We start from the raw sequence: 13,645 nt of genomic DNA, 5'->3' as shown, positions 1-13,645 counted from the left end.
TACTTTTATAATGGATTTCATTTATATTTTAATCTTTGTAGCAGAAAAAAATGAACACATATTTCAGGAAATATAGCTTGAACAAGTTTATAATTATTATAATTTTTTATTTGAAGCTTGTGGCATGTTTCTGGGCAGGACACTGTGATATGACAATATGCAGATATTCAGACAATTTTATCAGATATAGTAGCAGAATAATTTTAGGAAAAATATTGGAATAAATGATCAGATTGATCCAAATTATTATATGAAATGCCCATTCACTAAACATCTTAAACCGTTGTATTAATATATTTTAGACCAGTTTTAGACCATTTAGATTTTATATAGTGTTACATATTTAAAGCAGTTCTTATTTAGCCATTCATAGACAACTGTCACACATTGCATTAATTTTGTATTATCTTTATTTCCTTTTACAGTGTACATTTGGACCTAAGACTTATAGCTGTATATTTATAAAAAAAGTGTTCTTCTTTACGTTACATTATTGTTGAAAATAAGAAATTAATAAACAGTTCCACATTGCATCATAACTTTGTTTTGATCTGGTTTTAATAACACACATACAGTCATCCTGCATCAGTAAAAGGTTTGTTTCCTTTATTCATGACTATTGTTGGTAAATAAGGTCCGCGAAGGACTGCGCGCGCTTTACCCACACGGCAGGCGTCTTGCGGCGGGGGAACGGACGCCGCGGTCGGCTCTCCCCCACGCACTGTGGAGACGCCACGGCAAATTCTGCACACTGTACTGTATAACTGTAACACTAGTGCATTAATATCAGCAGGTTATAAATGTAGATAACTGATAATCTTCAACGCACCCCTGAAAACAGATCAAGAGAGAAAAATGCTCCTTTCCCTCCGAGCTTCTTGTTTAAGTGCGAATAAAAAACGTTGGCTGGAATTACAGAAATCGTGAACACGAAAGGCCCGGCGCCACGGGGGGCGAAGTGTCCCGCCCCCTAATGTATATAATAAGACTTAATTATTTGACAATATTTTTTAAAATAATTTACCTTTTTTCTGAAGCAGTTGGTAGCGTTTCCCGTAGCTTTATTGGTCCCTAAACGTCGCATTAAAACACGGTCTGTAATTGGCAGTCAAATGTGTGATTTGTGTTGTTAAAACTGGCAGTTATTGGTCACATTTACCCAATGAAACTGTCGCTATGATGACAGTGGGCGGGCACTCTTGATTAGACCGCTGGACCATAGTGAAACGTTAGGTAATGGCGCTGGTTAAAAGTTTTAACAATGGATATCAGAAAATGGATCTTGTAACGGGTACAGCTACGCTGCCCCTTTAAGAGATGGTAGCTCTTTTTTTATGTGTATGTATACAGGGTTTTTTCCCATGAGAGCTAGTAGTAGAGAGACCCCGAGGAGAGGAGGGTGAGCTCAGACTGCAACTTTATGCTGCCCCTCCATGTTTGATACTCTGTACTACTCCAAGTGACGCTGATAAGAGGCTTTATGCTGTACTTTTCTTTTGTGTATAAATAGAATGAGTAGCAGCCATGTGACCTGGCTTCGTATGGTCTGTGGTGCTAATAAATTAGCCCTTTGTGTAGCCCACTCCTGTGTATGTGTACTGTGTGCTAACAGCTAACTAGCTACCTACCACGCAGCCTCCAGGCCCGGAGCTTCTAAATCCTGCGCTAAAGATAAAGTCAGTGGGAATTCAGCGTTACAATCTGACGGCAACACACAGAAAGAAACAACCTCAAATGCTCTTTCTCGTGTTTCTTTGGGTGAGTCCCAGTCGACTGTGGGCATACAGCCGCAAACAGAGGCTGCTCCAGCTTCAAACAGCAGCAAGAGCTCTTCTGAAATTGCCTCGACTTTGCCGGACGACCTTGGCAATGATGAGCCGCTCCAGGTTTGTCTTAAACAGTTCCCCAAACTGGAGGCATGCGACTGATAAAGCTAAAGGGCTTTGTAGGAATGCAAATAGCAAGGAGCATCAGGAAACAACAACTGCGACGTTCAACAGACAGGGAAATTTCAATATTGGTAAAAGCCAAAATCAGCTCGCTAGAAATTGACTTTATGTGTCATCAATTATTGACATTATTGAATTTCTTGTATCCAATGAATTGCCATTAAGGGGCACAATTGACTCACTTGAAAGCTGAGGAGAGGGAGGCCGTGGACTTTTCTTTCTTTGTTTGAGTACACTTTGAGACAAAATTCTGAACTAGCGCAAGCCTTCAGTACTATCCCAAGGAATTCTACCTACACCTCACATGATCAGAATGAGGTTATTGAACTGATGAGCAATATCGTGACAGAAGAAATAGTCAAAGACAGAATGTCTTCAATGGGTGGGTCTGAAACGAGAGGGTCTTCAGAGGGTGAAGACCCTCTCGTGTGAAGACCAACGCGGGTAAAGACCTGCGAGTCTACCTGCGCGAGTCCACCGAGCAAGGCCACCGACAAGGCAGCCCGTCCCACTGCTTTCTAAAATGTGCTCCCATCACATTCCTGTTATCTCCGGTACTCACAGAAGGCGAAAAAACACACACAGGCGCCAGGACCATACTAACCTGCGGCCACTAAAACAAACCACGCCCACTACTACCTCATTCTCTGTTGGGCTATGGAACTGCCAGTCGGCTGTTAACAAAGCAGACTTTATCGCCTCTTATGCAAATCATCTGGCCTTACAACTGCTGGCCCTGACTGAAACTTGGATCAAACCTGAAAACACTGTTACTCCGGCGGCTCTTTCCAATAATTACTCCTTCTCCCATACTTCTCGTCTCTCAGGACGAGGAGGTGGAACTGGCCTATTAATCGCTAATGGCTTAAAACATACTCCACTACTACCTGCAAACTCATACAGTTCATTTGAGTATCATGCCACACTGGTTAATATTCCAGCAAAACTTGCCATTATTGTTATCTACCGTCCTCCTGGACAAATGGGCGAGTTCACACACGAACTTGACATGCTACTGTCTTCTATCCCTGAGCAAGATTGTCCCATGCTCATTCTAGGGGATATGAACATCCACAACGACAGTACCAACTTTACAGACTTCTCATCCCTCATGCAGTCTTTCGAACTGGAGCAGGTCCCCAGCCCTCCAACACATAAAGCTGGCAAACATCTAGACCTGATTTTCACTCGCAACTGTGACACCGACTCTTTAACTGTCACTCCTTTGCACCTCTCGGATCACTACTTCATGAAACTCAATATTCATATTTCAAACAAATCCACGGCTACTCCTACGATGGTCTCGTTCCGCCGAAATTTACGAGATATCTCAGCAGACCAGTTCTCCTCGCTGGTGACTGACAATATGCCTCCACCAGGCTCATTTTCATCACTCAATGTAAATGATGCCACCGATACACTCTGCTCCACACTAAGCTCCTGTTTGGACAACCTCTGTCCTCTTACATCTCGAGCCATTAGCTCTAGCAAACCGCAGCCATGGCTAAAAAATAACTCACTGAGGGAACTACGTTCCAAACTCCGAGCTGCAGAAAGAAAATGGCATAAAAACCAAAAACAAGCAGACCTAAAAAACTACCAACTGCTCCTGGCTTCCTTCTCAGCCAGCATCACGACTGCTAAAGCTGAATTTTATCACAATAAATTCAGCTCCCTCACAGACTCCCGGAAACTATTTGCTACTTTTAAATCACTACTGAACCCTCCTCCTCCTCCGGCTACATGCCTTACTGCTGAAACACTTGCATCATTCTTTACTGGGAAAGTGGCAGCTATCAGCAACCAGTTTACTGATGTAACATGTAGCAGTCCTACTACATGCTCTGCAGCCCGGTGTCCCTCCACCGAAGGCGGTGCGCTCTCCTCGTTCACTTCTCTCACTGAGAACGAGACACTGGCTCTCCTAACACGTACAGACCGGTCTCACTACTACCCTTTCTCTCTAAAACACTCGAGAGAGCAGTTTTAAATCAGGTCTCTGGCTTCCTCTCCCAGAATGACCTCCTGGACCAGAACCAATCTGGATTCCAAAAAGGACACTCTACCGAGACGGCTCTGTTGTCTGTGACTGAAGCGTTGAAAACTGCTAGAGCTGCAGGCCAGTCCTCAGTGCTCATTCTGCTGGACCTCTCGGCCGCCTTCGACACAGTCAACCACGACTTCCTCCTAACTATACTTTCAAACATGGGGATCTCAGACAATGTGCTGTCATTGTTTAGATCATACCTCACTGGGCGCTCGTTCAAGGTGTCGTGGCAAGGACAGCTGTCCTCAGCCCACTCCCTATCCACTGGGGTTCCCCAGGGTTCGGTACTGGGTCCCCTTCTCTTCTCAATATACACTGCCTCTCTTGGTCAGGTTATCCACTCACATGGCTTTTCCTACCATTGCTTTGCTGATGACACCCAGCTATACCTGTCATTCTCACCTGAAGATAACTCATATCTCTGCACGGATATCGTCGTGTCTCTCTGACATATCCTCTTGGATGAAGGAGCATCACCTTCAATTAAATCTCTCAAAGACTGAACTTCTGGTCATACCAGCAAAACCATCTTTTCAACACAACCTCTCTATAAGCATCGACTCTCTCTCACCGACAAAGGTTGCTAGGAACCTGGGTGTTATGGTTGATGACCAGCTCTCCTTCACGCACCATGTGGCCTCGGTTGCTCGATCCTGCCGCTTCGCGCTTTATAACATCAGGAAAATTAGACAGTTTCTGACGCAACAGGCCACCCAACTCCTGGTACAAGCAGTCGTCATCTCACGCCTCGACTACTGCAATGCCCTGCTAACTGGCCTCCCGGCCTGCGTAGTAAAACCACTCCAAATGATCCAGAATGCAGCAGCACGTCTGGTCTTCAACCAACCAAAACGGGCACATGTCACCCTGCTGTTCATTGAGCTCCACTGGCTACCAGTTGATGCTCGCATCAAATTCAAAACTCTTACAATCGCCTACAAGGTGATGACAGAACAGGCTCCTTCCTACCTGCACTGATCACTCCTGAAGGCTTACGCTACCTCCCGGCCGCTGCCCTCCTCCAATGAACGTCGCCTCGCTTTGCCAAACACTCACACAAAGCAATCCAGACTGTTCTCATACAGAGTTCCCCAATGGTGGAACCAACTACCTTCCACTACCAGATCAGGAGAATCTCTCGCTATCTTTAAGAGACTCCTGAAGACAGAGCTCTTCAAAGAGCACTTACTCTCCTAACACCTCTAACACACTAACTACTTCTAACCCCATTTCCTTCTTCCCCTCCTTCACTTCTCTATCCCTTTATTTCCCTTCGACCTCCTTTAAGCCCTATCTAAAAATGGGTTATCTAAATTCCTATTACTTTTGTACTTCATTATTGTAAGTCGCTTTGGACAAAAGCGTCTGCCAAATGAAATGTAATGTAATGTAATGTAATGTAAAAGAATCATGGTTTACAATCAGTGTCGACGGAACTAAAGATCCAACAGGCTGTGAAAATGTTTCCATAATCCTTCCTTATGTGGACCAGAGCTACACGATTCGAGAGAAGCTACTGTCAACGGTGAGTACCAAACACTGTGACGCCCTATCATTGACAAATGTAGTGCTTGAAGAGCTTTCAAATTCTGGATTATGTACAGACAAAATACTGAGCCAGTGTTACGACGGGGCTAATGTTATGTCTGGGCGAGAAGGGGGCAGAAACTTCTTCAAGATTAACTGAAAAGAGAGGTGCCCTATATTCACTGCTTTAACCACCACTTACATCTGGTTGTTGTACATGCTATGTCTTCAAAGAACACAATTGAGGATTTTTTTGATACGTGCAATGCACTGTGCAAATTCCTCAGAAAGCCTTGATCAAAGCCTTGAGCCTCTTGATCAAAGGTGGACTGGCCACCTCGACACTGTGTCTGTAATAATAAAATCATTCGACACACTTGCTGAGCTGCTGAGCGAGCTAGAAACCAACAGAACTTGTGTTGACATGAAAATCGAAGCTGCTGAACTACAAAAGGCAATTACAGCCACAAACTTCAAATTCATTGCAAGCATGATTCACAAAGTCTTGGGGCTGCTTGATCTGCCCAACAAGCTGTTGCAGTCTGAAAGAACATACCTAATTACAGCTGTTCAGCTCATCCAAAACGCATTTCATTGTGTATGGAGTTTGCGTACTGATGCTGAAGTTGAAAAACTGTGGGTAAACTGTGGAAGCACAGAACCTGCTCCCCCAAAAAGAAAGCGACTGGTAACAACGTCACTACAGCAGTATGTGGTCGAGGGGTCGCTTGGTCAGCACGAAGATAACAATGAGCAAGAGTGCAAAAGGCTGTATTTCAGCGAATTAGACTCTGTTCTTGGAGAAATGGATGCACAAACGTAACAGTCAACTCATGGATGGATTGAGTGCTTTGGATCCAGGCAGTCCAAACTTTATGGATGTTGGAAAAGTGAAACCATTACTGGACCTGACAAAGACAGATATGGTGTAGGCTCAGTTTGCTGTCGCTAATCAGTTTCTACAAACTTGGCTGATAGGTTTGGACGGTGAAAATCTGACCCTGTAAAAACTTGTTCAGAATTCCATGTGTTCTGACTGCATTCACGCATGCCCTGACATTTGTGGCCTGTACTGCGATGTGTGAGAACTCCTTCTCTACGCTGAAGAGATTCAGTTAAACAAAGAGAAGACTTCAGCTTTATTGATTTTTAAGGTAAGCTAAAAATTTTTAATTTAAGGCTGGTTTTCCGACATGGCAAGTTTAGTGGGCTTAGCATGTAGTGTTGCATTGTTTTGGATTTCTGCCTTATTTGCACGTATACTGTGTGATGTTTATGTTAAGAATCGCTTCATTGGCATACAGTTTTTGTTGTGTACATAATTTCTGGTTGTTATCAGCATTTGATAATGCTGAGGCAAGCTAATGGTGTTACTGGCTGCATTTTAGCAACGTATTGTGGGACCAATAAGATTGGGCAGGGCACCTCTGAAAATATCTGACACCCCGTCACGAAATCGTGAGCAGGAATGGAAAAAAAACGTGAGCACGAACTGCTATATCGTTCACCCGATTTCATTTTTTTTTTATTCTCGGGCCCAACACAGTGACTAGCTAATACTGTAACATAGGACTGCTCCCATGATGCTTTGCGGTGCCATTGGTGGTTATTTATTGATCAAAACAAAGCATTTTAGCTGCATGTTCGCTTTGCCGATTTTTGTGGTGTTGGATAAGATTGTGAGAAACGTATCTGTGTAGTCCTGGTGTGTTTTGAGAAATTGGGAGCACTCACCATAAAGTAGCAAATTAGACAAGCTACGTACCTTAAATAGCCCCCGTTTCACATTGACTACTGTGTTATCAGTTACATGATAGCTGGGTTCTGGTAATGGTTGTTGTGTCAAAATCTGCTAATGTCAAAAAAAAATAATCAAAAATAATGGGTCAGCTTCAAGGGAAATGGGAAAGTTAAATTCTTGCTTTGTGTCAAAGACTTTTTTCTTAGTTCTTTTTTTTTACACATTTTTTTACAAACACTTTAATACACCTTTGGCTAAGTGGCAGATGCCAGTTATTAGAGGCAGAGGTTCTGGGCAACTCCCATTCAGCCACAAAGCACATTCACTGACCAACACAGTGACTAGCTAATACTGTAACATAGGACTGCTCCCATGATGCTTTGCGGTGCCATTGGTGGTTATTTATTGATCAAAACAAAGCATTTTAGCTGCATGTTCGCTTTGCCGATTTTTGTGGTGTTGGATAAGATTGTGAGAAACGTATCTGTGTAGTCCTGGTGTGTTTTGAGAAATTGGGAGCACTCACCATAAAGTAGCAAATTAGACAAAATGCCTTAAATAGCCCCCGTTTCAGATTGACTAGTGTGTTATCAGTTACATGATAGCTGGTTTCAGGTAATGGGTTTCAGTCGAAATCTGCTACTGTCAAAAACAAAACTGAAAAGTATGGGTTAGCATCAAGGGAAATGGGAAAGTTAAATTCTTGCTTTGTGTCTAAAACTTTTTTCTTATTTCTTTTTTTTTACACATTTTTTTACATACACTTTAATTCACCTTTGGCTAAGTGGCAGATGCCAGTTATTAGAGTCAGAGGTTCTGGGCAACTCCCATTCAGCCACAAAGCACATTCACTGACCAACACAGTGACTAGCTAATACTGTAACATAGGACTGCTCCCATGATGCTTTGCGGTGCCATTGGTGGTTATTTATTGATCAAAACAAAGCATTTTAACTGCATGTTCGCTTTGCCGATTTTTGTGGTGTTGGATAAGATTGTGAGAAACGTATCTGTGTAGTCCTGGTGTGTTTTGAGAAATTGGGAGCACTCACCATAAAGTAGCAAATTAGACAAGGTACATACCTTAAATAGCCCCCGTTTCACATTGACTACTGTGTTATCAGTTACATGATAGCTGGGTTCTGGTAATGGTTGTTGTGTCAAAATCTGCTAATGTCAAAAAAAAATAATCAAAAAATATGGGTCAGCTTCAAGGGAAATGGGAAAGTTAAATTCTTGCTTTGTGTCAAAAACTTTTTTCTTATTTCTTTTTTTTACACATTTTTTTACAAACACTTTAATACACCTTTGGCTAAGTGGCAGATGCCAGTTATTAGAGTCAGAGGTTCTGGGCAACTCCCATTCAGCCACAAAGCACATTCACTGACCAACACAGTGACTAGCTAATACTGTAACATAGGACTGCTCCCATGATGCTTTGCGGTGCCATTGGTGGTTATTTATTGATCAAAACAAAGCATTTTAGCTGCATGTTCGCTTTGCCGATTTTTGTGGTGTTGGATGATGTTGTGAGAAACGTATTTGTGTAGTCCTGGTGTGTTTTGAGAAATTGGGAGCACTCACCATAAAGTAGCAAATTAGACAAGGTACGTACCTTAAATAGCCCCCGTTTCACATTGACTACTGTGTTATCAGTTACATGATAGCTGGGTTCTGGTAATGGTTGTTGTGTCAAAATCTGCTAATGTCAAAAAAAAATAATCAAAAAATATGGGTCAGCTTCAAGGGAAATGGGAAAGTTAAATTCTTGCTTTGTGTCTAAAACTTTTTTCTTATTTCTTTTTTTTACACATTTTTTTACAAACACTTTAATACACCTTTGGCTAAGTGGCAGATGCCAGTTATTAGAGTCAGAGGTTCTGGGCAACTCCCATTCAGCCACAAAGCACATTCACTGACCAACACAGTGACTAGCTAATACTGTAACATAGGACTGCTCCCATGATGCTTTGCGGTGCCATTGGTGGTTATTTATTGATCAAAACAAAGCATTTTAGCTGCATGTTCGCTTTGCCGATTTTTGTGGTGTTGGATAAGATTGTGAGAAACGTATCTGTGTAGTCCTGGTGTGTTTTGAGAAATTGGGAGCACTCACCATAAAGTAGCAAATTAGACAAAATGCCTTAAATAGCCCCCGTTTCAGATTGACTAGTGTGTTATCAGTTAAATGATAGCTGGTTTCAGGTAATGGGTTTCAGTCGAAATCTGCTACTGTCAAAAACAAAACTGAAAAGTATGGGTTAGCATCAAGGGAAATGGGAAAGTTAAATTCTTGCTTTGTGTCTAAAACTTTTTTCTTATTTCTTTTTTTTTACACATTTTTTTACATACACTTTAATTCACCTTTGGCTAAGTGGCAGATGCCAGTTATTAGAGTCAGAGGTTCTGGGCAACTCCCATTCAGCCACAAAGCACATTCACTGACCAACACAGCGACTAGCTAATACTGTAACATAGGACTGCTCCCATGATGCTTTGCGGTGCCATTGGTGGTTATTTATTGATCAAAACAAAGCATTTTAGCTGCATGTTCGCTTTGCCGATTTTTGTGGTGTTGGATAAGATTGTGAGAAACGTATCTGTGTAGTCCTGGTGTGTTTTGAGAAATTGGGAGCACTCACCATAAAGTAGCAAATTAGACAAGGTACGTACCTTAAATAGCCCCCGTTTCACATTGACTACTGTGTTATCAGTTACATGATAGCTGGGTTCTGGTAATGGTTGTTGTGTCAAAATCTGCTAATGTCAAAAAAAAATAATCAAAAAATATGGGTCAGCTTCAAGGGAAATGGGAAAGTTAAATTCTTGCTTTGTGTCAAAAACTTTTTTCTTATTTCTTTTTTTTACACATTTTTTTTACAAACACTTTAATACACCTTTGGCTAAGTGGCAGATGCCAGTTATTAGAGGCAGAGGTTCTGGGCAACTCCCATTCAGCCACAAAGCACATTCACTGACCAACACAGTGACTAGCTAATACTGTAACATAGGACTGCTCCCATGATGCTTTGCGGTGCCATTGGTGGTTATTTATTGATCAAAACAAAGCATTTTAGCTGCATGTTCGCTTTGCCGATTTTTGTGGTGTTGGATAAGATTGTGAGAAACGTATCTGTGTAGTCCTGGTGTGTTTTGAGAAATTGGGAGCACTCACCATAAAGTAGCAAATTAGACAAAATGCCTTAAATAGCCCCCGTTTCAGATTGACTAGTGTGTTATCAGTTACATGATAGCTGGTTTCAGGTAATGGGTTTCAGTCGAAATCTGCTACTGTCAAAAACAAAACTGAAAAGTATGGGTTAGCATCAAGGGAAATGGGAAAGTTAAATTCTTGCTTTGTGTCTAAAACTTTTTTCTTATTTCTTTTTTTTACACATTTTTTTACATACACTTTAATACACCTTTGGCTAAGTGGCAGATGCCAGTTATTAGAGACAGAGGTTCTGGGCAACTCCCATTCAGCCACAAAGCACATTCACTGACCAACACAGTGACTAGCTAATACTGTAACATAGGACTGCTCCCATGATGCTTTGCGGTGCCATTGGTGGTTATTTATTGATCAAAACAAAGCATTTTAGCTGCATGTTCGCTTTGCCGATTTTTGTGGTGTTGGATAAGATTGTGAGAAACGTATCTGTGTAGTCCTGGTGTGTTTTGAGAAATTGGGAGCACTCACCATAAAGTAGCAAATTAGACAAGGTACGTACCTTAAATAGCCCCCGTTTCACATTGACTACTGTGTTATCAGTTACATGATAGCTGGGTTCTGGTAATGGTTGTTGTGTCAAAATCTGCTAATGTCAAAAAAAAATAATCAAAAAATATGGGTCAGCTTCAAGGGAAATGGGAAAGTTAAATTCTTGCTTTGTGTCAAAAACTTTTTTCTTATTTCTTTTTTTTACACATTTTTTTACAAACACTTTAATACACCTTTGGCTAAGTGGCAGATGCCAGTTATTAGAGTCAGAGGTTCTGGGCAACTCCCATTCAGCCACAAAGCACATTCACTGACCAACACAGTGACTAGCTAATACTGTAACATAGGACTGCTCCCATGATGCTTTGCGGTGCCATTGGTGGTTATTTATTGATCAAAACAAAGCATTTTAGCTGCATGTTCGCTTTGCCGATTTTTGTGGTGTTGGATAAGATTGTGAGAAACGTATCTGTGTAGTCCTGGTGTGTTTTGAGAAATTGGGAGCACTCACCATAAAGTAGCAAATTAGACAAGGTACGTACCTTAAATAGCCCCTGTTTCACATTGACTACTGTGTTATCAGTTACATGATAGCTGGTTTCAGGTAATGGGTTTCAGTCGAAATCTGCTACTGTCAAAAACAAAACTGAAAAGTATGGGTTAGCATCAAGGGAAATGGGAAAGTTAAATTCTTGCTTTGTGTCTAAAACTTTTTTCTTATTTCTTTTTTTTTACACATTTTTTTACATACACTTTAATACACCTTTGGCTAAGTGGCAGATGCCAGTTATTAGAGTCAGAGGTTCTGGGCAACTCCCATTCAGCCACAAAGCACATTCACTGACCAACACAGTGACTAGCTAATACTGTAACATAGGACTGCTCCCATGATGCTTTGCGGTGCCATTGGTGGTTATTTATTGATCAAAACAAAGCATTTTAGCTGCATGTTCGCTTTGCCGATTTTTGTGGTGTTGGATAAGATTGTGAGAAACGTATCTGTGTAGTCCTGGTGTGTTTTGAGAAATTGGGAGCACTCACCATAAAGTAGCAAATTAGACAAGGTACGTACCTTAAATAGCCCCTGTTTCACATTGACTACTGTGATATCAGTTACATGATAGCTGGGTTCTGGTAATGGTTGTTGTGTCAAAATCTGCTAATGTCAAAAAAAAATAATCAAAAAATATGGGTCAGCTTCAAGGGAAATGGGAAAGTTAAATTCTTGCTTTGTGTCAAAAACTTTTTTCTTATTTCTTTTTTTTTACACATTTTTTTACAAACACTTTAATACACTTTTGGCTAAGTGGCAGATGCCAGTTATTAGAGGCAGAGGTTCTGGGCAACTCCCATTCAGCCACAAAGCACATTCACTGACCAACACAGTGACTAGCTAATACTGTAACATAGGACTGCTCCCATGATGCTTTGCGGTGCCATTGGTGGTTATTTATTGATCAAAACAAAGCATTTTAGCTGCATGTTCGCTTTGCCGATTTTTGTGGTGTTGGATAAGATTGTGAGAAACGTATCTGTGTAGTCCTGGTGTGTTTTGAGAAATTGGGAGCACTCACCATAAAGTAGCAAATTAGACAAGGTACGTACCTTAAATAGCCCCCGTTTCACATTGACTACTGTGTTATCAGTTACATGATAGCTGGGTTCTGGTAATGGTTGTTGTGTCAAAATCTGCTAATGTCAAAAAAAAATAATCAAAAAATATGGGTCAGCTTCAAGGGAAATGGGAAAGTTAAATTCTTGCTTTGTGTCAAAAACTTTTTTCTTATTTCTTTTTTTTTACACATTTTTTTACAAACACTTTAATACACCTTTGGCTAAGTGGCAGATGCCAGTTATTAGAGGCAGAGGTTCTGGGCAACTCCCATTCAGCCACAAAGCACATTCACTGACCAACACAGTGACTAGCTAATACTGTAACATAGGACTGCTCCCATGATGCTTTGCGGTGCCATTGGTGGTTATTTGTTGATCAAAACAAAGCATTTTAGCTGCATGTTCGCTTTGCCGATTTTTGTGGTGTTGGATAAGATTGTGAGAAACGTATCTGTGTAGTCCTGGTGTGTTTTGAGAAATTGGGAGCACTCACCATAAAGTAGCAAATTAGACAAAATGCCTTAAATAGCCCCCGTTTCAGATTGACTAGTGTGTTATCAGTTAAATGATAGCTGGTTTCAGGTAATGGGTTTCAGTCGAAATCTGCTACTGTCAAAAACAAAACTGAAAAGTATGGGTTAGCATCAAGGGAAATGGGAAAGTTAAATTCTTGCTTTGTGTCTAAAACTTTTTTCTTATTTCTTTTTTTTTACACATTTTTTTACAAACACTTTAATACACCTTTGGCTAAGTGGCAGATGCCAGTTATTAGAGGCAGAGGTTCTGGGCAACTCCCATTCAGCCACAAAGCACATTCACTGACCAACACAGTGACTAGCTAATACTGTAACATAGGACTGCTTCCATGATGCTTTGCGGTGCCATTGGTGGTTATTTATTGATCAAAACAAAGCATTTTAGCTGCATGTTCGCTTTGCCGATTTTTGTGGTGTTGGATAAGATTGTGAGAAACGTATCTGTGTAGTCCTGGTGTGTTTTGAGAAATTGGGAGCACTCACCATAAAGTAGCAAATTAGACAAAATGC

The sequence above is a fragment of the Astyanax mexicanus genome, chromosome 15 (assembly GCF_023375975.1).
Source record: "Astyanax mexicanus isolate ESR-SI-001 chromosome 15, AstMex3_surface, whole genome shotgun sequence".
Lineage (NCBI taxonomy): Eukaryota > Metazoa > Chordata > Actinopteri > Characiformes > Acestrorhamphidae > Astyanax > Astyanax mexicanus.
This window is presented reverse-complemented; position numbering follows the sequence as displayed.